Source organism: Oncorhynchus nerka, linkage group LG2 (genome assembly GCF_034236695.1).
Source record: "Oncorhynchus nerka isolate Pitt River linkage group LG2, Oner_Uvic_2.0, whole genome shotgun sequence".
NCBI lineage: Eukaryota > Metazoa > Chordata > Actinopteri > Salmoniformes > Salmonidae > Oncorhynchus > Oncorhynchus nerka.
The window spans coordinates 55,327,967-55,354,727 of NC_088397.1; the positions used below are offsets into that span (position 1 = coordinate 55,327,967).

General features: G+C 43.0%; 2 long non-coding RNA genes across 2 annotated transcripts; both read right to left on the reverse strand.

The window, feature by feature from the left end:
* Positions 1 to 4,389: 4,389 nt before the first annotated feature.
* Positions 4,390 to 6,459, reverse strand: LOC115145706 (uncharacterized). Its single transcript, XR_003866017.2, has 2 exons — positions 5,108 to 6,459; positions 4,390 to 4,965 (listed from the first exon to the last, which is right to left on the reverse strand). It is a non-coding gene; the product is annotated as an uncharacterized LOC115145706 (long non-coding RNA).
* Positions 6,460 to 6,578: 119 nt separating this feature from the next.
* Positions 6,579 to 10,347, reverse strand: LOC115145710 (uncharacterized). Its single transcript, XR_010464439.1, has 3 exons — positions 9,324 to 10,347; positions 8,208 to 8,374; positions 6,579 to 7,032 (listed from the first exon to the last, which is right to left on the reverse strand). It is a non-coding gene; the product is annotated as an uncharacterized LOC115145710 (long non-coding RNA).
* Positions 10,348 to 26,761: the final 16,414 nt, after the last annotated feature.

Consider the following 26,761-nt stretch of genomic DNA (forward strand, 5'->3'; position numbering starts at 1 on the left):
TGGCAAAGCTATACAGATCGATGTGGCTCTGCTACAGACACTCCTCAAGCAGGGGAGAGAGAGAGGAGAGCCACTGCTGCTCTCCTGGGGGGGATGTCACTGACTGTCATCGACTGTATGGGTCAATAAAGATGGAAGACCCTGTATTTCTGTGAAATATGCACAAACATGCCTTGCAATACAATCCTCTTTTTGGTGTCGGTCAGTCTTAATAGGAATATGGACTATCTGAGATTCCTCTCACAGGGTCATGTGACACAGCCCTCTGTAACGCGAGTCTCAACATAACACACGTACTTGCAAATTAGTCTTTGTACAAGTATAGCAATAATATAACATTGTTTTTGATAGTAGGCTATTTGATTAAATAGTGATTTAATCTGTCAAATTGTAATGTTCCTTGTTGCTAACATAATATTCAGTACTGTATAAACCTGTCTTTTTTCCATGCTGGATAATGCAGGTATGATATTAGAGTACAGGTGACTTTGGTGAGACAGTGTTACTATACACGATAAGATTGAGATACGATTACACTGCCCCCATGTGGACGCAGAGCTACAATGATTTGATCGTCAGTTACTGTACAATTATTACATCTCAGCATGAACAAAATTGTCAATATTTTACACCGAATACAGTTTACAATGTCCCACTTGCTGGACAGGATAATATGTTATTCAAGCCTTGCTAGGCTAATGATGACATAACGACTTTGCAGATTGCAAAGACTCAGAGCAGAGCTAAGGGAGAAATCGACTTTTAGAAAAAAAATTTAAATTGAAATTATTTGAACCATTCATGATCTTATATTGCCATCTAGTGGCATGGAACACACAGGGAAATTGTACTAATTGTACTAAATAAAGCATTTTCTATAATGACATTAGGAGCCCCAATCAATTTACAGGTGTTCTCAATCAGAAATTGTTCAAAGGAAACTATGTTTCTTTGAAACTGTTAATAATAACATAGAATTTACACACAGAGAGAAAGATAACAGATGATGTGGTCTGCAACAGACTGCGTGGTTAAAGGATTGGCCACAACAATAGAGGAAGTCAGCATCGGATACGATGGAAGTGTGTGTGTGTGTGTGTGTGTGTGTGTGTGTGTGTGTACATGGCTGGGAAAAGACATTCATTGTCCAGTTGTTATAACATAATAAAAAATCAATCATCCCATATACTGCATCAACTGTAACAAATTAACAAGTTGTCTGTTGACCTTTAACAAAGGACACAGGTAAAGCTGTGTCTTTAAAACCCAAGAGACTCATGTGCTTTCCTTGTGATAATAACCCATTTGTGTGCTAATTTCACAAGTTTTTTACGATAATTGCCTCCATCAATATAAATAGAGACGTCACAGCTCTCATTCACAAATCACAATAGTACAGTACTCTCAGCTCATTCTAGCCTTCTGATAGAGTGATATCTCTCAGTACAATAAGCTGCATAATGACTTACCATAATGTCATGCAGATCAGGGTGATTTAGCCTACCTTTTTACTCATGCCATTAGATACTTATTCTCACACCATTGTTGACATTCTGTCATTCTGTCTGTATCTTATGACATTGTTGACGATATTGCTCACATCAAAGGATCGTAACCTGAACTTTTGCAGAAATCCTACATTGCCTGACGGTGTACAGGCCTCTCAGACATCTCAAGTCAGATTTACCTGGTTGCCGTCTCTGTTAAACTATAACGTTCCACTCCTTCAAATAACCGTCATAACCGCTTAACATTGTTTTGAAGGAACAGCTGACTGAAGATAGAATGGCTGGGGATTTGTGCGATTGAGTCAGTTTCTGCTGTATGATGGACTCTTATTGCTCCTTGCAAAGGAGTCTTCGGATGCCTAGGCACAATGCAGCAGCACAGCAGCACGCATAGAAATAGAATGAATAGAATGGGATCTTCTTACCCTGGCAGTATGATTGGTAAACTCATGGGTACACTCGCAATGGATACCTGGCATTGTGATGCAATCATTTCCATGGTAATGTAGAATGTTCAAATGATGTTAACTGATGTGGATCATGCAGTGAGATCTATTTTTCTTGAAGTCAGTTGAGTTTAAACAACAAATCACAGCACATATTTTAGCACGTATTTTACTGCCTGCTTTGCTTCTGTGGGTACATTCGCAATGGCCACCATTATCTCATAATTGACTTGAATGGGGACGCCCGTTTTATGCATTCTATTTCTATGGCAGCACATGGAGTCGGGAGCGGGGGAGAGGAGAAAATGTGCCCCCCCCAAATAAAATGGTGAGAGTTATAGAGAGTTAAAGATCATACCCCCTCCAACCTCGCATCATTATCGATAACAGGGGAGGTTAGTACAAGGTGTGAATTACGGGGGTGTCGGGGGGACTTACATTGAATGTAACAAAAGTACAACTTTGAGGGGGGTCACTAATTTGTATACTATTTGCCTAAAATGTAGTAGTGAATGTTTTACAGTGGTAAATATGAAAATAATAGCTTCCAAATAAAACAAACACCCCTACATCTCTATCATGGTCTAAACCATTTATTTCTATGTGGCGGCACTGTCCACTCAGTAGTGCTGAATTTCCTTGATAAAAAATGTCCTTTATTCCAATGCATTAGATTTATCTGTTGATTTATCATTGTTTGCTTTTGTCAGTCAGCTGTTTCGAGCGCTCATTGCTTTGTTTTCAGGTACAGGTACTGGTGACTGGTGTCCCTGCCATCCATGTCCAGAAGTAGTAGACCATTTATTTAGCTTCATTATTTTCTATCAATATTCGTTTTTTTCCTGGGTCGGCTGACGATGGTCAACGATATCATTAGACAACCAACCTACATCACTCCTTGTTTTTGTAAGAAGTGTTGACATGATGAATGCACTGAGGTGTCTGCTTAAACTAGGAGCACACAGCTCGGACACCCATGCATACCCCACAAGACATGCCACCAAAGGTCTCTTCACAATCCCCAAGTCAAGAACAGACTATGGGAGGCACACAGTACTATATAGAGCCATGGCTACATGGAACTCTATTCCTCATCAGGTAACTGACTCAAGCAGTAGAATCAGATTTGAAAAAAACCCAGATACAAATACCCCTTATGGAACATCGGGGACTGTGAAGAGACACACCCAGGCACACACATACAGACACATGATAAGACACGCACTCTACACACACATACACATGGATTTTGTATTGTAGATATGTGGTAGTAGAGTAGTGGCGTGAGGAAATACACTTAATGTGTTGCGAAAAGTGTTATGAAATGAAATGTCATGTAACATTTTAAATGGAATATAAGTGCCTTTATGTTGCTGGACCCCAGGACGAGTGGCTGCTGCCTAATGCGTATCCTTAATAAATACAAATCGAGCTGGACACCGATGTGCATCCAATCCATCCAATAAGTGGCTATATGTTGATGACAGTAAGCATATAAGGAGACTTTTGGTGTCGAAGAGGTTTTTATGTTTGGTTAGAAGCACTCCATTGTGCAATGGCATAGGTCTACATTGTTTTGGATTTGTGCCCATGACAACTGTTTTCAAGACAAACCACAACTAAATGTTACATAGGCATAGTTACACTTCCAGTGCATTTTCCTAGATCTCCAAGATCCATGATCTGTACAGCTAAATGTTCTAATTCTAATTCAACACTGTCATAAATGTCACTAACGTAAGGAAAGAAAGGTAGCGTTTTATGTCACACAATCTGTGACAACTCCAAGGATCATGAACTAGTGTGTAAAACACATTTTGATTTAACTCATGTATTATATTGAATGTGGGCTAACTGTTCATGTGTGTAAAATTGCTTCGGCTGAGAGAGTAGGCTACCAGCAAGGGAGGGTAAGCGCAAGTAAACACCATTTACCCACCTTTATCAGACAAATACATTGAAAGGGAGCCTTCATTTTCTTTTTTACTGTGATCGTCACAGTTTAGCCACCAATTTTTTTGACCATTACATCACTGGCTACCGGTAGGCCTATTAGAAGTTAATGGTAATACACATTTTAGCCTAGTCTAGTAAGTTGTCCATGTGTGTTAAGATGACCATCCCATTTTCCCCAGGACAATTTCAGAACTATTTCAGGTGCCCCAACTTTTCAGGCTACAAATGAAGTCAATTAGTCAGCAAGACGCATCAAGCAATGTAGGCCTAATCAATGGCAATGGCTGAATGTCATGAGGCACACTGTTTGGTGTTTTGTAACAGATGTCTATTTCCATTCATCAAATGGCACTTGTATAGGCTACATGCAGTTTGGATGCTGGAATTATTTTGGAGTGGACGAACATGCACAGGTAGCCTACTTTTTGAAGTGATTTGTTTAACAATCAGATTGTAATGGAGACGCAGGGAGTCAGGAACCAGGTGCAGTTGGTGAATTCAATAGGAACAAACATGGAGTGAATACAAAAACAGGAGTAGTGTCTAAACATGAAAACAGGAAACAATACTACGTAATGGATGATACAATGGAGCACTAGATAAAGGGGAAGTAATCACGGTGTGATGAAGTCCATGTTTGCCTCATGACGGGGCGCAGGTGTGCGTAATGATGGTTGCCAGGTAGGTGTAATGATGGGTTGCTGGTGATGTCGAGCACCGGAGCAGGAAAAGACGTGATAGTACCCCCTCCCCCCCACGGCTCCAGTCACAGGACGACACCGGCCAGGGGAACCGCCCTGAGGGCGAAGAGCATGCCGGTCTGGTCGGCGAATGTGGAAATCTCAGGTGATGTTGGGATCTAGAATGTTGTCCACCGGAACCCAACACCGCTCCTCTGGACCATACCCCTCACAGTCCACCAGGTACTGGAGCCGACACCCACAACGTCGGGAGTCCAGGAGGGATCTGACAGGATAGGCGGGGCTACCCTAGATGGCCAGGGGAGGTGGAGGGGTGTCGTGAGGTTCGGCACCAGGGGACCAGGAAGTACCAGCCTGAGGAGGGAAATGTGAAAAGAGGGTGAGATCCAGTAGTTAGTGGGAAGCTGTAATTGGTATGTTACCTCATTGAAATCATAGTAATTTCAGATATAGACTGTGATAAACAAAAGGTTATTTTATTTGCCCAGCTATCCACCTCCTTGACAATTCCCTGTCAGAAGAAATGTAGGTTGATTTTGGCAATCATGCACTTCCCTCCGAAATGGCCAGCATGCATCTTCGGTCAGCACAGCCTCCTTCTCCTCATTAGAAAAAAATCACCCTCCTATGTGGCTGGCCATCCTTCCTCCATAGGTACATATGCTTGCCTAACAAGTTGGAAGAGAAGAGTTGTTGAAATACTCAAGTCTAAGTACGTAGGCCATCATTGTAAATAAAAAAATGTTCTTAAAACCTATTGTGACTAGGGGGCAGTATTTTAATTTTTTGAAAAATAACGGGATATTTTGTCAGGACAAGATGCTAGAATATGCATATAATTGACAGCTTAGGATAGAAAACACTCTAAAGTTTCCAAAACTGTAAAAATATTGTCTGTGAGTATAACAGAACTGATGTTGCAGGCGAAAGCCTGAGAAAAATCCAATCCGGAAGTGCCTCATGTTTTGAAAGCGCCGCGTTCCAATGCGTCCCTATTGAGCAGTGAATGGGCTATCAACAAGATTACTCTTTCTCCGTATTCCCGAAGGTGTCTACAGCATTGTGACGTAGTTTTACGCATTTATGTTGAAGAATACCCGTAAGCGGCTACATTGCCTGATGGCTCCCAGAGTGACTCTCTGTAAAATACAGAGGTAGCCATTATTCCAATCGGTCCTACTGAAAAACGAATTGTCCCGACGGATATATTATCGAATAGATATTTGAAAAACACCTTGAGGATTGATTATAAACAACGTTTGCCATGTTTCTGTAGATATTATGGAGCTAATTTGGAATATTTTTCGGCGTTTTCGTGAATGCAATTTCTGGGCGATTTCTCAGCCAAACGTGAAGAACAAACGGAGCTATTTCGCCTACAAAAATAATATTTTTGGAAAAAAGGAACATTTGCTCTCTAACTGGGAGTCTCGTGAGTGAAAACATCCGAAGCTCATCAAAGGTAAACGATTTAATTTGATTGATTTTCTGATTTCCGTGACCAAGTTACCTGCTGTTAGCTGGACAAAATGCTATGCTAGGCTATCGATAAACTTACACAAATGCTTGTCTAGCTTTGGCTGTAAAGCATATTTTGAAAATCTGAGATAACAGGGTGATTAACAAAAGGCTAAGCTGTGTCTCAATATATTTCATTTGTGATTTTCATGAATAGGAATATTTTCTAAGAATATTTATGTCCGTTGCGTTATGCTAATTAGTGTCAGTCGATGATTACGCTCCCGCATGCGGGATGGGTAGTCACTAGATTAACTGACTTGCCTAGTTAAATAAATAAAAATAAAATACATTTGCACTGCTGTCTTTCTCTGTTTCTCTCTCTCTGTCTGCCACTCTCTTCCCACCTCTTCCACTTTCACCCCCAACCTCTGTGTCTGTTTAGACACCTAGTTAAGGGCATTTGGAATTACCATAATTGCTTACACCTATCCATTTGATTAATCAGGTTTAATTTACAGCTAGATACATCCATATGACAGGCATATAACTATATCAGCAGTGCTGGGCACCCTGGCACCCTCGAGCACCAGGTAGGGAGAGCGGGAGCAGGCGTGACAGTAACACCCTCCTCTAGGGGCATCACCCAGCGTCCCAGCAGGGCGAGCCTGATGGGCCGGCCCGAAGCATCGGTGCTGGACAAGCCGGCTGGGGCGTAGATGCCCGACGAACCGGCAGAGGCTTGGAAGCCTGGCAAATCAGCTGAAGCGTTGAAGCCTGACGATCCAGTTGAGGCATGAAAGCCTGATGATCTCGCTGAGACGTGGGAGCCTGATGATCTGGCTGAGGCGTAAAACCCTGACGATCCGGCAGAGGCCTACCATGGGATGGGAGCCTGCTGAGCCAACCGGGGCAAGGAAACCCCTACCGCTCTGAAGTGGGGAACAGAGCTGGGGAACAGAGCTGGGGAACAGACAGATATAGGGGAGTTAATAACACAGGTGATTGAGTCCAGGTGAGTCTAATGAATCGCAGATGCGCGTGACGAGGGAAACAGGTGTGCGTAATGATGGTGGCAGGAGTGCGTAGTGCTGTGCAGCCTGGTGTCCTCGAGTGCCAGGGGGGAAGAGCGGGAGCAGGCATGCCATTAAGGCGTGACATTAAGTGTCCCTGTGTAAGAATTTCCACAACACTAGTCTAATAAACTGTCTCCTGCAGAAAATAACTATGTCGTTGGTGATCGGGAGCTCCTGGTGGTGAAGTTGGCATTAGAAGAGTGGAGACTCCGGCTGGAGGGCGCCATTTATCCGTTTCTCATCCTCACCAACCATTGGAACCTGGAGTACATATGGATAGTGAGGCGGCTGAACCTGCGCCATGCAAGGTGAGCACTTTCCTTTACCAGATTCAACTGAACATCAAAGCCTATGCCCTGTCCCGTCTCCACGATTCGGGAGAGGTTCCGGTCCTGAGTGCGGTCCCATCATACCTCTCTCCCGAATTGTGGCCCCGTGCTTTGGGACATACGCCAGGCTCTGGAGAGGGAACCCGTTGCATGTCCATGTTGCATGTCCATTCCTAGTTAAATGTCAACTCCCCGTTCCTGCTACTCTTCTGCAGCTTCGTTCCTTACACTTAATATGAATCTTTGTTTATTTGTCAGCGCGTGGAGGGGTTCCAACCAACTCAATGCACCATAGTACACATGTCAATCAGGAGCTCTGCTTGGGAAGTCCCAGCAGTCTTGCATATTGCTATACACAGACAAGTTATATTTGCATGATTTAGCATAATTCATGAATCATTAACATTTTGTTTCATTCATGTGACCTACCCATACTGGTTCATAACATGTGACAGACCAATACCTCACAAGGCTTCTTCTCTCTAAGCTGAGACCTTGAAACTGAGATATCTTTCATTCTCAAAACAAGGTCTGGGCTCCTTCCAAATTGCAGATACTGATAGTGAGGATTCGTACAGTCAGTCACTTGCACGAACACAGACATTGGTTTATAGAACAGCACATGAACAGAACACAGACATTAGTTATAAGAAAACCACAAACTTTAAAATTCCCATTACAGTGGTATGCACATGGACACATGTGCATACTGTGTTAGGGTTTTGTGGATTACCTTGAGGTTGTGACAGGATGGCCCCCACAGCCACTTCTGAGGCGTCCACCTACACCATGAAGGGCAGTGTAGGATCTGGGTGTTTCAGCAACATGGCAGAGGTGAAAAGCCCCTTCAGTAGACGGAAGGCCTCATCGGCTGCAGGATTCCACACCAACATATGGGGACTACCTTTGAGAAGAGAGAGGAGAGGCAATAGAACTTAAGTTTCTAATGAAGCAGCGGTAGAAGTTGGCAAACTCCAAAAACCATTGTAGTCCCTTTATGGTGGTTGGGACTGGCCATGACCTGACTGCATCTACCTTCCTCTCCTCCAGAACCACTCCCTATGGGCTGATCCCATATCCCAAGAAGGAGACAGCAGCCTGATGGAACTGGTACTTCTCCGCTTTGAAGTACAGCTGGTTCTCCAGGAGGCGTTCCAGGACTACCCGGACATGGGTGATGTGATCCACCAAGGTGGCCTAGTAGATCAGGATGTTGTCGATATATACACGACCACCTGTCCTGAAAAACCTTGTTCACGAATGCCTGGAACACTGATGGAGCATAGGCTAATCAATAAGGCATCCCCAAGTATTCGTAGTGCCCAGACACTGTGCTGAAGGCAGTCTTCCATTCATCCCACTCCTGGATGAGGATCATATAGTAGGCAATGCGCAGGACCCCGCGGAGCTGATCAATGGCGGCCAGGACCAACGGAAGGGGTAGTGGTACTTGGTGGTGATGGCATTAAGACCTATGTAGTCAATACATGGACGAAGACCCCCCTCCTTCTTGGCCACGAAGAAGAAACCTGCTGACGCAGGGGAAATGGATGAGCGGATTAAATCCTGTTGGGAGAGCCTCCTGGATGTACTCCTCCAGGAGGCTGTACGGTGAGGGGTGCTGTGATGTGTGTGACTGTCCCAGATTCCAATGGTTTGTTATCCAGTGCTTGAACGGAGAGCGGGTATGATGTTATGTTCAGGGAGGAGTCAAGGGCCTGGTCAATAAAATTCCCTACGACACCAGAGTCCACAAGAGCTGTAGAAACAACAGATGAGCGACAGACAACTAGTGTAATCGGTACTAAAAAGGGTTTGGTGGAGAATGCTGATAATGGAATACTCACACCTACCTCGGATGAACACGGATGATTACAGGGCCGTCCCTCTGCTCTAGTGGCTCCTGGGTTGGGACGTAGAGGGAACCATTGAAGCTCGTGCCCCTCTTGACCACAATAAGGTGGATGCTGCCACTGTACAGAAGGTGAGGGTGTACTCTGCAGTGGTCTGGTCCTCCTGCCGTAGTTAGAGTAGACCCCCCCCCCTCCCCCAGAGCCATGAACCTCCCATAGGAACCCAGTTCCTCCTCTCTTCTCTCCCAGACAGCCGTAGCCCACTCCAACGCCCGGAGAATAACCGGAGTAACCTTGGACCTCTCAGTGGTGGGGGCTCCTGTTTGATGAGCAAAATAGAGGGAGCACTGGAGGAGGAATCCACGGCATTTGGATGGAGTCCCGTCACATTTGTTCGGAAGGGAGAAAGGGACATCGCTGACCTGGGCAGACATTGAAATGGGCTGGGGTGCTGGCTCACTGGGTAGACTCGTGGTAGAAGAACTACCGTTCGTTGGGGGTGATTCCCCTTGAGGAAGATCAAGATGTTGAAGAATGCAGAGGACCTCATCCATAGTCATCCCCAGTTGCGCCAGCTCGTTGTGTTGTTGGCAAAGTAGGTACCCCTGTTTGCCGACCATCTGAGAGATTTCTCAGTTGGCTGCTGCCTTCATTCTGTGAGGTAGTGTTCTGTAACGGAGACACAGGGAGTCAGGAAGCAGGTGCAGTCGGTGAGTTTAATGGGAATGAACTTGGCTTGAATACAAAAACAGGAGTAGTGTCTAAACATGAATACAGGAAACAAAACTACATAATGGGTGATACAATGGAGCGCTAGATAAAGGGGAAGTAATCTCGGAGTGATGAAGTCCATGTGTGCCTCATGCTGAGGCGCAGGTGTGCGTAATGATGGTTGCCAGGTGTTCGTAATGATGGTTGCCAGGTTGGTGTAATGATGGTTGCCAGGTGTTCGTAATGATGGTTGCCAGGTAGGTGTAATGATGGGTTGCCAGGACCGGTGGTTAGTAGACCAGTCATGTTCAGTACCTGAGCAGAGTAGACGTGATACAGATAAAAACACAACGACTGGTTATGTTCACGCTGCATTAAAAGCCAATTCATTTTTACCGTTTAAATGACGTCTTTATTGTTAGGCAATTTCATCAATAGAGACCCGCGCGAATGTCAAGGTGTTTTTCACGCTCTGGGTTAGCTTGTCTTGGGGGTATGATCTTTGACCCTGACTTTCTCACTTATCATGACTCACAATTCATTCAGGATTATCCATAATCATGGTAGCATCCACATGAATGCAGAAGTGTTTAGAAACATATTGTATTCTTATTTACAATAAAAGTGACTCCAAATGGACACGATACAATATTTACCATAAATGTGGGCACAAAATAATCTGAAACTCAACCAAAACTAACTGCAAATGCCTCCAACAAGTGTGTAGAGTCACAAGCTTGATGTAGTCATTGTGTGCTAGGAATATGGGACCAAATACTAAACTTTTGACTACTTTATTTATAAGAATCTTGAGCTGTGTCATTAATTTTGACCCCTACCTTTTTTTAAATAAAAAATGATTACTTGTTTAACAAAATTTATTTCTCTGAGCAACTGTATTAGTTTGAAATAATATAATTTCCCAATTTTTTGGAGCACATAATATAGCTCAGTATTTGAATGATTTATATTATACAGTCATTATTGCTCATCTTTATCAAGGGTGTTAATAAATTCGGACACTATTGTGGATAATAATAATAAACACACTATGATGACATAAAAGCTTCAAAAACTCTATGGTTAGCTTTGTACCTCATCCAGTGAATCCATACATCTGAGGGATTGGGTTCCAACCCATTAATCCAAGCCGCCTGTCCTTTCTTCGTTAAAAGGGAGATGTCTATCTTCTGTTACATACCCTATTTGGATAGTGAAGCAACATTTTTTCCCTTTCGCTCTATGCCACCGCATGTTGGATTGAGATCAAATGTTTCATAAGAGGCAACAGAACAGAAAGGCACCTTTTAAGAAGAAGAAGAAGAAGAAGTTGTGTTTGGACAAATTCACTTATATGGTATTAAAGTAGTCAAACGTTTCGTATTTGGTCTCATATTCCACACAATGATTCCAAATTCATTGGATGCATTTGCAGTTTGTTTTTGTTGTGTTTTGACTTCTTCAAATGGGGGAACTAGATACAAAAAGTGCTTTCATGAATAAATGGTAACGCGTATATGTATGACGATACCTGACAATTGCTGCCTAATATAAAACATGATATCTCAAATATAACATGCTGGAGTATATAGCCAAATCTTTAGCTTAATTGTCAAAATACATGAAGGGGAGTGTATGGTAATTCTGCTGACAAGGGATTTGAGTAAGATCTCAAGTTTACCAAACAGTTGTGTGGGTGCCAGCTGCATACTGATATCACTATTGTTTAGTATGGTCTCCAGATAATACACTTTCAAGCAGTGAATATCACAAGTATCAAATTCAAGAGGCAGTATTTTATCAAAGCTTAAAGGGATACTGTGAGATTCTTGCAATTAACCCGTTTTTCCCCAGACTTGTCTCTGGGTAAGCAGAATCTCACAGTATCCCTTTAAGAAATAAAAACAATGATCATTTTATCATGGTGTTTTGTCAATAATAGTATCAGTGTTCAATGTATCCAACCTTATTCAGTAACAATCTGATTTAGCCCTCTCAGCTTTCTCAGCCAGGCTGCAGTACCTCTACCAATCAGCAGAGAGAGCACATGTCATCTGTAAGTACAGCTGCACCTCTGAAAAAAACAATTAGACATGGTTAGCAAAAATGGATCTGGACCCTAACATACAATGTCTCTCTCAAATCAGATCCATTCAATTGTGTCTAAAAAATATGCAATCAAAAGACAATGTTTAAAGGCTTAGAAAGAGGGATGAGAAGTTCCATATTGATAATACAAATAAGTCTCTCACAAACGCACCAGGAACATAATTCAAGGTCCAATTTCACTGTTGACCCTCACCTGATCCCACACTGTCCAGAAGTCAAATAATCATAAATGGTGAGAGCAGAGTAGAAGCCAAGCTAACAACAAATGTTCCCACACCTTTAGAGAACGTTCCCTTAAGATTCTCAGTAAGTCATAAAATAACATTTTCATTGGAATGTTCCTGTGATGTGCAAGGAATGTTTCCAAGATACCATCCCTTTAATGTCAAATAGAACTTCCCAGAACGTGGTTAGCATGTTCTCAGAATTTAAACTGGACACATGAATGTTCTTGCATTGTTCTCATGAAATGTGTCTAGAACATTAAGATCTAATGTTCTGAGTACATGGCAACCATGTTCCGTGTATGCTTGGTGGGACGTTGATGGCATGTTCTCCTAACCCTCAGAAAACTGGATACATGAATGTTCTTGAGATGTCCCATGAAATCAGTGGAGGCTGCTGAGGAGAGGACGGCTTCTAATAATGGCTGGAACGGAGCGAATGGAATGGTATCAAACACATGGAAACCATATGTTTCATGTAGTTGATACTATTCGACTTTCCCACTCCAGCTATTACCACGAGCCCTTCCTCCCCAATTTAGTGGCCACCAACCTCCTGTGCATGAAACATCGTAAACACATTTTGGATATGTTCTGTTTGACATTAAGGAAATGTTTTCCTAACTCTAACGCCAAAACATGATAAAAAGGTGCTCAGAAGGTTTTTGCTAACAAACTAACAGAAAACTAGACACTCAAACATCAGAAGAACATTACGAGTAACATTACAAAAACATTCTACTTCCCTAGAATTGTGAGTTGGGAGAGAGGTGAGGAGGAGAAGGGAGGCGAGATTTGTTTCTGGGGTTGGTTTCTATCTGAAGAGAGAAGCTAAAGCACTGACCCGACCACACTAAGGGGTCAGAGATAATTTGGGGGAGCAGCGAATTTACAGCCTCCTGTCAGAATCAAAGGTTAGCCCTGAGAGGGAAGAGAGAGGGAATGTCACAGCTGTGAACTGACCTAGGACAACAGTGTTTAAGGAGCATCAGGACAGCAGCAGTGCCTCTATAGGGATGTGTTAAAAGTGACATCATACTGTAAATTACATTCTATTCCTGAATGCTCAACTAATTCATTAGTCCTGATTTTCTAATCTCATGCTTGTTGAATACACACACACACACACACACACACACACACACACACACACACACACACACACACACACACACACACACACACACACACACACACACACACACACACACACACACACACACACACACACACACACACACACACAGCAACCAGAAACTTGCTTGACCATGCTGTAGGTCATGTTTGTTACATGCAATATGCTTTGTGGACTTCACCAGACAGAGGTTGCTCTCCGGTTTTCTGATAAACAAAGGTGTGGTTGAATTTATTCTGCAGCTGTGTCTTCTTATTGTCTCTGCCTTTAGGCATATATATCACGGTTGCAAGGCATATGAACTAGCAGGTTATAGAGCAAACAATGTAATTATCACAACACATGGGTTGTAATATGACCTTTTCTTTTCTAGCTTGGCTTCCCCGGTTATTTTAACCAAGCACCTCTACTGAAGTGTAAACATGGTATAATCCATGGATGAGAATATTTCAGTTTGACCCTAATACACCCTAGTACATTACCTCATAGTGTAATACTGAGGTAATTTAATTGGTCTCCATTTTGCTCCTCACCTCCGAGAGAGAGAGAGAGAGAGAGAGAGAGAGAGAGAGAGAAGGATTTCACTGGAATAGGCCTGGAAAAAGTTGATCTGTTTAATGTTGAGAGTGAGACATCATTGCCAGCTTGACAGTTACTAATGAACTTGTTGAGGTTTATACATTTCAAAAACTTAATGTATAGTTATATCTGCCATCTTACATATAAAGTTAGTAAAGTCAAGATGGCAGATGCAGGGTGGTGTCAGATTCTGATTAAGTTCTCATGCTCAAAACATTGCTTCAAGTGATATATTTTCAACATTTCCCAGAAAATAAAAGTGCCAGTGTGTGGGAGAATAATTATTACTTGCAAATGTGCAATTTTTTCCCCATCTCCCTAGCTGCATCAGCTCCTTCTCTGCTCTGGAAAATGAGTTTCTATTGATCTGAGATTAGATTGTTTACCCAGCAGCAGAGTGAAAATCTACAGTGCATTCAGAAAGTATTCAGACCCCTTGACTTTTTCAACATTTTGTTACATTACAGCCTTATTATAAAATGTCTTTTTTTTTACTCATTAATCTACACACAATACCCCATAATGACAAAGCGAAAACAGTTTATTAAAAAAAAAATACCTTATGTACATACTGTAAGTATTCAGAACCTTTGCTATTGAGCTCGGGTGCATCCTGTTTCCAGCGATCATCCTTGAGATGTTTCTACAACTTCATTGGAATACACCTGTGCTAAATTCAATTGATTGGACATGATTTGGAAAGGCACACACCTGTCTATATAAGTTCCCACAGTTGACAGTGCATGTCAGAGCAAGGTCGAAGAAATTGCCTGCAGAGCTCCGAGACAGGATTGTGTCAACGCACAGATCTGGGGAAGGGTGCCAAAAAATGTCTGCACCATTGAAGGTCCCCAAGAACACAGTGGCCTCCGTCATTCTTAAATGGAAGAAGATTGGAACCACCAAGACTCTTCCTAGAGCTGGCTGCCCGGCCAAAGTGAGCAATCGGGGGAGAATGGACTTGGTCAGGAAAGTGACCAGAAACCCGATGTTCACTCTGACAGAGTTCCAGAGTTCCTCTGTGGAGATGGGAGAACCTTCCAGAAGGACAACATTCTCTGCAGCACTTCACCAATCAGGTCTTTAAGGTAGAGTGGCCAGACGGAAGCCACTCTAAAGTAAAAGGCACATGACAACCCTCTTGGTGTTTGCCAAAATGAACCTAAAGATTCTCAGACCATGAGAAACAATGGTCTGAGGAAACCAAGATTGAACTATTTGGCCTGAATGCCAAGTGTCACGTCTGGAGGAAACCTGGCATCATCACAACGGTGAAGCATGGTGGTGACAGCATCATGCTATGGGGATGTTTTTCAGCGGCAGGAACTGGGAAACTAGTCAGGATCAAGGGAAAAATTAAGAGAGCAAAATATAGAGAGATCCTTGATGAAAACCTGCTCCAGAGCGCTCAGACCTCAGACTGGGGGCGAAGGTTCACCTTCCAGCAGGACAACGACTCTAAACACAGAGCCAAGACAACGCAGGAGTTGCTTTGGGACAAGTCTCTGAATGTCCTTGAATCGCCCATCATAGCCCGGACTTGAACCCGATCGATCTCCGTATAAAACTGGAATAAGCTGTGCAGCAACGCTCCCCATCCAACCTGCCAGAGCTTGAGAGGATCTGCAGAGAGGAATGGGAGAAACTCCCCAAACACACGTATGCCAAACTTGTACCCAAGAAGACTCGAGGCTGTAATCGCTGCCGAAGGTGCTTCAACAAAGTACTGAGTAAAGGGTCTGAATACTTATGTAAATGTCCTATTTCATTGTTGTTTATATATATATATATATATATATATATATACACATTTGCCAAATTTTCTAAAAACCTCTGTTTGCTTTGTCATTATGGGGTATTGTGTTTATATTCATGAGGGGGAAAACACAATTGAATCCACTATAGATGAATGCTCTAGCGTAACAAAATGTGGAAAAGGTCAAGGGGTCGGAATACTTTCTGAATACACTGTATATGGATGTCCCAAAGGGGATCTGTTGCCCCCCGTACCCTAGTGTTCCCTCCCATTTGCATGATCCCAACTCTTCTTTCAATATTCAAAATAACGTGTTGGTGAAGACTTCATCACGCTCTGTTGGCATATGGTTCACCTCACTTCATTTTAGGCTTTAGACAAACACACAGACCCAGGAGGTGGCATGTTAAGTCTACATCACGGAATAGCTTTACATCCAACCAGGTGAGGTACATTGCAGCTGATCTTATTGAACTAGCTCCATCGTGGGGAAATACAATGGCACCATTCCCTCGTCTCATGTTGGTCTCCTTCACTGTCTTATGATTAATGTGGTCTTAGAAATGTTTTTTTTTCAAGGCCAACGACAGTCAAAATTTTTCTATGAGTTAGAATAACAGAAATGTTTATCAGGAGCCATGTTCGACAGTTACGGAGACTTACAATATGTAGATCTGTATCATAGTCAGCAGATGGCAGCATGTTGATTGTATTGTAGCATGTCTTCTGTATATTCCCATATGAGGAAATGAGTGCTTGCTATTCTGCAGCAAATTGTATCTCCCCCTCAAGCCCACCTTAAGTGATCTGGAAAGATTATGTCTATTTTTGCTGATTGTTTGATGGACATTGTTAGATTCATCAATTGAGCATTTGTCTATACCGTATTTTAAGTGTCAGTTGTAATGTCCATCCGCTCCTGATCTTTGGATTGACTGGTTTCACTGGGATTGTGAGTGTGTGTATTTCGTTCCTTGAAAGTTGTGAGAACATAATTTTTAGGTTTCACATTGGTTCTGGGAACGAAGCCATAAGATTCCAGATGGGTTTTTTTACATTCTAAGAACGTGAGTGAAAGTTTCGCCTGTTCTGGGAACATACATTTTTAGGTTGCAAGGAGGTTCTGAGAACATTTTACTATGGTAGATTTCATGCAGATTTTAATGTTCTGAGACTGGAAATTCAAAGTTATTTGAATGTAATTAAATAACATTCTGAGAACATTCTCTAAAATGTTGTAAATGTTCTGAACAAAATTAGGTTATTTGGAGGTTTTTAAATATCTTCCTTAAAACTTTCACTGAATGTTTCAATAAGACCTTTAATAACATTGCTAGCTTAGTTTGGGTTAATTGTTTTAAATTGCAAGCACAGATAGGACACATGGAAATTCAAGCATTAAACATCCAAACACATTTATTTTTTCATACCTATGAACTTCTGTGCTCTTTCTATGGAATTAGTCCACTGTGCCACCAGGATGGAGCTAGCATGCCATGCTTTTTTAAACTCATACAAAGCTGTCGATTCAAACAGACCCCATTTCAAAGGAAACAAGCACTCATTAAGTTTAGGTCAAGGGTACGCCCCTTTTTTTTCAATTTTTGCCAAAAATAACTGCCTGTAGCTCAGGACCTGAAGCAAGGATATGCATATTCTTGATAACCATTTGAAAGGAAACACTTTGAAGATTGTGGAAATGTGAAAGGAATGTATAGGAGAATATAACACATTAGATCTGGTAAAAGATAATACAAAGAAAAAAACATGTTTTGTTGTTGTATTTTTTTGTATCATTATCTTTGAAATGCAAGAGAAAGGCCGTAATTCCAGCCCAGGCGCAATTTAGATTTTGGCCACTAGGTGACAGCAGTGTTTGTGCAAACTTTAGACTGATCCAATGGACAATTTAATTACTGTTCAAAATGTTGTATCACGACTGCCCAAATGTGCCTAATTGGTTTATTAATAACTTTTCACGTTTTTATTTATTTTTATTTCACCTTTATTTAACCAGGTATGCAAGTTGAGACAAGTTCTCATTTACAATTGCGTTAATAACTGTTAATAACTGCACTCTCCTCAAACCAAAGCATGGTATTATTTCACTGTGATAGCTACTACATATTAGACAGTGCAGTTAGATTAACAAGAATGTATGCTTTCTGCCAATATCAGATATGTCTATGTCCTGGGAAATTCTCTTGTTACTTACCACCTCATGCTAATCGCATTAGCCTACGTTAGCTCAACCGTTCCGTGGGGGACCCACCGATCCTGTAGAGGTTTGAACAAACTTAACAAGATATATGATAGAGAGAGTTTTGTTGACGCTGAGAAATTAATGTCTATGTTTTTAAATAGCATTCTTAGAATTTTTTTTTTTATATCACTAATGTTTTCTTGTTGTTTTTATTTGTCTTAATGTTCTGATTTTAAATAGAACCATGAAGAAACCTGCAGAAAATGTTTTGCTGAAGTACTGAAATTCCCACAGAAGAACGTTGTTTCTTAACGTTCTCTGAACTTTCTGAAAACATTACTTTAAATAGAACTGTAAGGAATTCTGCAGAATACATTATGCTGAAGTACCCAAAAATCACACAGAAGAACATTGTTTCTTAACATTTTCTGAACTTTTTAAGAACATCCCCTATGTCAAACTAGTTGGAGAACATTCCTAGAACATTACTAATATTTAAATGAAATGTAACCATGTTTGAAATTTTAGGAGACGTTCTGTTATAGTAATGAAATACTAAGATTTTTTTTTTTTTTTTGTCAAGTTCCTTAAATGTGCTGAATATTCCAAAGCCAAGCAACTGTCCTGCACCATTACCAGAACGTTGTGGGAAGGTTGTATGCAAAATGACCATAGGACAACCCAGCTTTAAGAAACAAATGGTTCTCAGAACGTTATGTGTTAGCTGGGATGACTGTAATTTCTCTTTCCCACCCTCCACTCTGTGTCCTTACTCTGTTGTTCTTTCACTGTTAAAAGGGCATAGACAAATAATTGTGACGGAGAAAGAGCATCCATCCATCCAGGAGGCACCTTGAGTGTGATGGAGTAAGGAAGGAAGGGGGTGAGAGAGAGAGAGAGAGAGAGAGAGAGAGAGAGAGAGAGAGAGAGAGAGAGAGAACGGGTGGCTTAAGAAATGAGCAGTAAAAGGCTATCGACCGCTCTGCTGAGGATAGAGAGGCAGGGGGAGGGGGAGGGGTAAAGAAAGAGAGAGAAATGGGAGAGAAAGAGACAGATTGCAAGCGAGAGGGAGAGAGAGCAGCTGTATAGGTTTTCAGATAAAAACCTGAGATCCTCGGTCCTAGCTCCCAGGCCTTGTTGAAACCTCATGCCAAACAGTGTTAAGGTCAGTTTATGAGAACACGTAAGTGGAATGGTTTTCAGCGGTGGCACTGCGCAAGACTGAGGACAAAAGCATCATGGAAATGTTCTGTATGTTTTGTAAAATACGTTCTGTGAAAGGTTACGTATGATGTAACCCTCTACATCCATATTCCCTCAAAGCATTGAAGTCTGCACTTTAATCTCTGCCAAAGTATAGTAGTCTTCCTGTATCTTTCTATGACTGTCAAAATACATTCCTGACTAGATGGCTTCCCAGAGAGCTCAAAAACAGTCTCAGTGAAAGTGATATTTGAAGGAGAGATTAGGAAGCTGTCGGCATAACTACATGAATTGAGTTTCCCTGCAGGACGGGGTAATACAGTCTTTCATATTGCCATGGTGATAAGCCCTGACCAAGTCAAAACTCAGACGTATCGCAGTGGGCTCAGCTTCTCAACTTTACTTTCCACTTTTCAATCTACACACACGCACACGCACGTGCACACATACGCACATGCACATGCACATGCACGCACACACACACACTCACACTCACACACACTCATACTTCAAGAATACGTCTGAGTCAGGCATAGCAAGTGTGCCATTGGCAATAGAGTGTGAGCCAGACGGCAGAACACAGACCACAGCATGTCACATCATAGCTCAGAGTCAGCACAGCACGGTACTGCATAGTGACAGAGGACTACGAGAACAAAGTATGACACCCCAAAAACAAATAGAGTTTTTCCCAACCCACAGAGGCATAGCTCATTCGGCGTTTATGCTTTACTGACTGCTAACTGAGTTGGATCATTTTGTTTCCGGAGTTATATAAAGGTATGATGGCAGGAGTGTGTGTGTGTGTGTGTGTGTGTGTGTGTGTGTGTGTGTGTGTGTGTGTGTGTGTGTGTGTGTGTGTGTGTGTGTGTGTGTGTGTGAGTGTGTGTGTGTGTGTGTGTGTGTGTGTGTGTGTGTGTGTGTGTGTGTGTGTGTGTGTGTGTGTGTGTGTGCGTGCGTGCGTGCGTGCGTGCGTGCGTGCGTGCGTGCGTGCGTGCGTGCGTGCGTGCGTGCGTGCGTGCGTGCGTGCGTGCGTGCGTGCGTGCGTGCGTGTGTGTCTTCTGGTGAGGATGTTTGTTGGAGCACCATAGCGTTTAACATTTAGAAAAATACTCCAGCATAAAATATTCAGCCACAGCTGCACCAGTGGGTTAACACACTCCTCTCCTGTTATAAATACATGCCTTTGTTATGCCAAAACATTACTCAAGTCATACAGTAGGCTCTCTGACCACAAATGAACTTTTACAAGCAAGGCTGATGATATACCAGAATTATTATTCAGAAATCATTCATTGGAGACTCATGTTCTGTTCAAGTAGCCAAAAGTGATGGCTGTTCGACATACTGTAGAAAACAAGTCTCAAGAGCAACCAAATATTGTCCAAAGGCAGAGCCTGCAGCCTATCTATCATGGTGAAGGGAGATGGATATTGCATGCCACAATGTTGTTGTTGCCAATTAATAAAAACTGACAACAACAAACTATTTTCACAACAGCTGACCTGTAACATACTCTCTCTTGTGTATATGAAAGTAATTGCTTTTGATACTGATAATCAGCTACAACAAGGCTGGAGTGTACGGGACCGCATGGAAGGCCTGTATATGAATGTTGCTTTATCAAGTACAATTTTACTCAGCTTGACAGATATGCGCACATCGCATAGACACACTGTTCAGTGTTCAAATCTACATGAATCATTGGACTGTAGTAAGGACAGTTCTTACATATAAGTTCAACTGGCAGTACTATGAACATGTGGTCGTTTCTGGGAATGTTAGCACATTTGCTGTCAACATTTCACCCTTACTCACTATTGTCATCAGAATACTGTACTTGAACATCGTTGAAACAGATATGCCAGAGGTCTGATACATTATCACCACCAACCGTGCTTCTAATGTGTGCTGCTGCACATTTTACACCGAACCCGTGGTTGATATATGATACGCTCTAAACCATTTGAAGGCCTTTTGTTGAGGACTGTTTTGAATTATTGTTCACTTCCTGACTCACCCTCCTGTTTAAGACCTGTGCTCACTATACAGACTCCTATGTGAAACTCTATCCAGCTCGGAGACAGGGAACTGAACTGGGGAATACTAACCCGGCTGGCCCTCCTTGGGCTGTGGCCTTCACCCTGCCTGCTGAGAGACCCCTCACTCTTACTCTGACCCTCCCTGGGCCGTGGCCTTCACCCTGCCTGCTGAGAGACCCCTCACTCTTACTCTGACCCTCCCTGGGCCGTGGCCTTCAACCTGCTTGCTGAGAGACCCCTCACTCCTACTCTGACCCTCCCTGGGCCGTGGCCTTCACCCTGCCTGCTGAGAGACCCCTCACTCTTACTCTGACCCTCCCTGGGCCGTGGCCTTCACCCTGCCTGCTGAGAGACCCCTCACTCTTACTCTGACCCTCCCTGGGCCGTGGCCTTCACCCTGCCTGCTGAGAGACCCCTCACTCTTACCCTCCCTGGGCCGTGGCCTTCACCCTGCCTGCTGAGAGACCCCTCACTCTTACTCTGACCCTCCCTGGGCCGTGACCTTCACCCTGCCTGCTGAGAGACCCCTCACTCTTACTCTGACCCTCCCTGGGCCGTGGCCTTCACCCTGCCTGACCCCTCTCCCCTCCCTGGGCCGTGGCCTTCACCCTGCCTGCTGAGAGACCCCTCACTCTTACTCTGACCCTCCCTGGGCCGTGGCCTTCACCCTGCCTGCTGAGAGACCCCTCACTCTTACCCTCCCTGGGCCGTGGCCTTCACCCTGCCTGCTGAGAGACTCCTCACTCTTACTGCACCCTCCTGGCGCAGAGCCAGAGGCATTATTCAACACTACTCCAGAAAAGAGACCTAAGATTCAATGCCTTAGAGAATCTCAAGGAGCACATGAACACGAAAAGAGAAATTAGCATACATTAAAGTGCTAGCGTGTGTCATCTTAACTGTGTGGGAGGGATGATGTAGATCTAAGACTGGCTTAAGACTGGGTTGGTGCTAGTGGAGATGATTGAAAAGGATCGGTTGCTGTATTATGAACTGAACAATGGAAATGAAATACACTCCATTTAGAGAAATGAAAATAAGAATAAATACTGGGCTATCTTTAATGCTACTTGTTTGCGTTATACAACATTGTTCTTTTGGATTCAGATACAAGAAGGATTAAGGAACCCCTTATACGATTACGTCTCCATGCAACAACAACAGAAAACGCCACACAACAACAACTGCCCAGACAGTGAGCGCATGACTAGCATCCCCTTGCTATGGCAACCAGATCCTCTAATCACTCCACAGTTCAGAACACAATGACAGGCTCTGTGCAGCGTTGCAGTCTTTCAATTGCTGGAATACCACAGTGTTCAGTCAGATGAGTTGTTTTAGAGATGGGTTCATGCCTACCTCTCCTCTCCTCTCCTCTCCTCTCCTCTCCTCTCCTCTCCTCTCCTCTCCTCTCCTCCCCTCCTGCATGCTTTCACCATTACGCACATTGTATACACCAAGTATGATATTGACAACAGGCATTTATGACCCATGACCCCCTCCCCTCCCCTCCCTCTCCTGCATGCTTTCACCATTACGCACATTGTATACACCAAGTATGATATTGACAACAGGCATTTATGACCCATGACCTCCTCCTCTCTCCTCCTCTCGCCTTTCCTCATTCTTTCTCTCTCTTTCGCTCACAATCTATCTTTCCTCACTCTGTCCCTTTCTCCTTGCTCTTTTGTTTTCCTATTTTTCTCTCGCTCTCTCTGCTCTTCTCCTCTCTTCTCCTCTCCTCTCCTCTCCTTCTTCTCTTCTCTTCTCCTCCCCTATTTTCCTCTCCTCCCTCCCCGCTCCTGCATGCTTTCACCATTACGCACATTGTATACACCAAGTATGATATTGTAATTCACAGGTCATGATCTGTCTCTACCACATCAAGCCCACTATCCCCCTTGATTGCTATAAATCTAGTGAGTTTAAGAATGAAGTGCAGAACAGATGTAACACAGTATCAGTTTCAGCAGCATTACAATAATGACCTTTGTTCTGAAGGAGTCCATTCCCCTCAGAGCAGAGTGGGCTCTGGGAAGAGAAACAGAGAGAGGAACCACCTGCACCTCGCTTAGAAAGAGAGGATCATAAGCTGCCCGCCCTGGACTGACTTTTATACATAGGGAAGTCTAGCATGTGTCAGGTTTCCACACGTAACAGGACAAATGTGTTCCATTAGTGTTCCCCTCCTCTTTCCTCCAAACAGCCCATTCACACTCTCTCTCTACGAGCCAAGGGTTTCCACTTCCCATGCTAGAGGCCCATATACTCACAGGGCTTCCCTCGCTGGCTGCTTTATAGGTGGTGCATTATGAAAACAGAGTGATTTTAGTCATGTTTTATCTTTTAGATTGATCATATGTGTTGGGATTTAAAACAGGGATCCCTTTAAACGCCTGCCCAAGGCCTCATGGTCTAACTCATAAGAAACGGCCGTTAGTGTCACATAAATAGCTATTGGGACCACTCTGTTTGATGTGTTTTGGATAGCGTCCATACTCCGCTGGTTTCCCCATGCACTCCAGACGGAGGTGGAGGAGCTGTGTGTGTGCCTTCTCTGCTTGACTAAACATGGAACAGTGGTCCACTGGACAGGAGAGAGACAAAACCTGAGACTTTGGAATGTTGAGAACAGGTCATTTTAGTAGAAACAGAAACATTTTAAGCTTTGTACATCAAAACAAACACCAGCAACTAACAGAGTAAACTTACAATGAGTCATGTACCCCAGCAATTGACAGAGTAGCCTATACCGGGGCGGCAGGGTAGCCTAGTGGTTAGAGCGTTGGACTAGTAACCGGAAGGTTACAAGTTCAAACCCCCGAGCTGACAAGGTACAAATCTGTCATTCTGCCCCTGAACAGGCAGTTAACCCACTGTTCCTAGGCCGTCATTGAAAATAAGAATTTGTTCTTAACTGACTTGCCTAGTTAAATAAAGGTCAAATAAATACCTACAATAAGCTGTGTTTCCCAATCCTCTCCAAAATCAGACGATCCAAACAAACAGTCACCAAGAAAATGCTGTCACGCTGCTGTGAAGTGTATACCAATCAGAACAGTGTTGTGGTGGGGGATGAGGTCATGCTTGGTAGGGTAAGGAATGCACCAAGGCCACTGTGTCTCCCCCCCATTGTGTACTTTGGCAGTTGTCATGCCACTCCAAACAGTAAGGTCAAGCAAACAAAAGAGCACCTGGAAAAAGAGTCAAACAATGGTTTCCTTTTTAAATCCACTGTGAATCAGTTATTTCAAGGTTGACAGAGAGAGAGAAGAGAATAGACAAGGAGACGTATAGTAAAGGCATACCTCTCTCACAGTATGGCATCTGTCTGGGTAATCTAGCACAGTCTGGTTTGTATGTCGTAAGGAACACAAAAGCTCCTTGTGTTAGCTACATTTAGAATGTCTCTAACACATATGCACATACTGTAATGTTGAAAAGAACTCTGAAGTCACAACATGGTGGATTTCATTATTCCAACTCAAAAACAGCTTCACTTTCCATAGAGTAGGCCTATACATTTCACATTCTTCAGAATGAAACAATTACCAATCCACCATTATGATTTAATGGAACAAAACTCGAATCATTAAATGTGTATATGTCGCATGTCAGGCCACTCTCTACTGGGCTATTCTTCTGTGATCAGTTTGGTGCAGCTGTCCCACTGTCAGAGTTGGAAGCATGCCATGTCGCACGGAGAGTGGCCCGTCTTGCATGTGGTCAGGGAAAGCATCTTTAAGTAATCCCATCTGAAATCGGAGCGACTGGGAGGACTCATATACAGTAGCCCCACCTCTGACACAAACAATCAGGTCAGACACAATCTGCCTCTGTCTCACCTCTATCTTCATTCTGTTTTACATTGTGTTTGTGTGGACCCAAAGTAAATGAGGATTCAAATAAACACACAGAAATAATTCCATCGACATCAGTGCATGAAATGCACAAAGGTTCGAGACAGACATACTGTATACTGTAGTATATCTCCAGTTAGGATTTCTAGAGATATGGGATGAAATAATTTAAGGGTGAAATCCTAACTTGATATATTCTACATTATACAGTATGTCTGGTTTAGAGTTTTGGTTAACTTATTTCTTGCTTATTCTTCTCTTATTTCTGGAATTTTACAACCAGGATTTCTGTCGGGAAAAAAAATCTGGAATTTTGGGAAAGTTAGCAGAATTTTTCAACCTTATCTGAGACACAATTTGTTGGCAATGCATCCTCATATTTGTGGTAGTTTGCTGAGGCTGGCTGAGTGGGCGAGTTGAGCACTCAGGATCCTGAACCAGCAAGCCATCCTGTGCTCTCTTCTCTCTATCTCCTCTTTCTTTCTTTCCTCTTATTTTCTTTTCCTTCTTGTTCATCTCTGTCTCTCTCAATTTCCGACACACAAATGGTTTGCATTTTAACCTCCTGGCTTTTGGCATATTTTAGAGGACAGTGTGGTCTTAATTCCCTGTAACCTAATAACCCTTTTCATATAAAATATCACTTCCAACATTCAGTGATTCTACAGAAGGAATATATTTTATTGCTTTGGGGATTAGCCAGGATTTTAATTGTGCTGATATGATTTGGGATTGTTCAATATGCTGTGTACAGCGTTTTCTTTGGCTGCATTTCCTATCTGGTCTCTGGCACTGTTTTAACTTCATGTTGCTCTGGTTATTGTTTCATACAATTCAGGCCAAAACATAACCTACATACTGGTGACCTGCACTGAACTGCAGAATAGTATATTGGTTAAAAAAAAAGACCATCAATGACATAGCCTCTCATCGCCGATGGTATGACAGAAATCCTAAATATGGGAGATAATCTGATGGCCTTTTTGAGAGAGCCATTCATCTGTAATCTGGCAGGGTAACACTGGCCTTTGCAGCTCTACTTTAGTTAAAACTAAGGATGTCTCTCTCTCTCTCTCTGAGGATATTATAATGTGTAAGTCTTTATCGGGTCATAGAGGAAAAGAAGATTAAAAAGACATGTAGGCATAAAACAGACCTCTTTTACAGAGCCCCTATAAAGTGCTTAGCACAGAAACATTATGGTTACAGTAGGTCGGTGAATATCTGTCAGACTCGTTGGGAGTGTGTTACAGTACAGGGGCTTAATGGTTACAGTAGGTCGGTGAATATCTGTCAGACTCGTTGGGAGTGTGTTACAGTACATCCGTGCCATCCGTTTTGTCACCAAAGCACCTTATACCACCCACCACTGCGACTTGTATGCTCTAGTCGGCTGGCCCTCGCTACATATTCGTCGCCAGACCCACTGGCTCCAGGTCATCTACAAGTCCATGCTAGGTAAAGCTCCGCCTTATCTCAGTTCACTGGTCACGATGGCAACAGCCATCCGTAGCACGCGCTCCAGCAGGTGTATCTCACTGATCATCCCTAAAGCCAACACCTCATTTGGCCGCCTTTCGTTCCAGTACTCTGCTGCCTGTGACTGGAATGA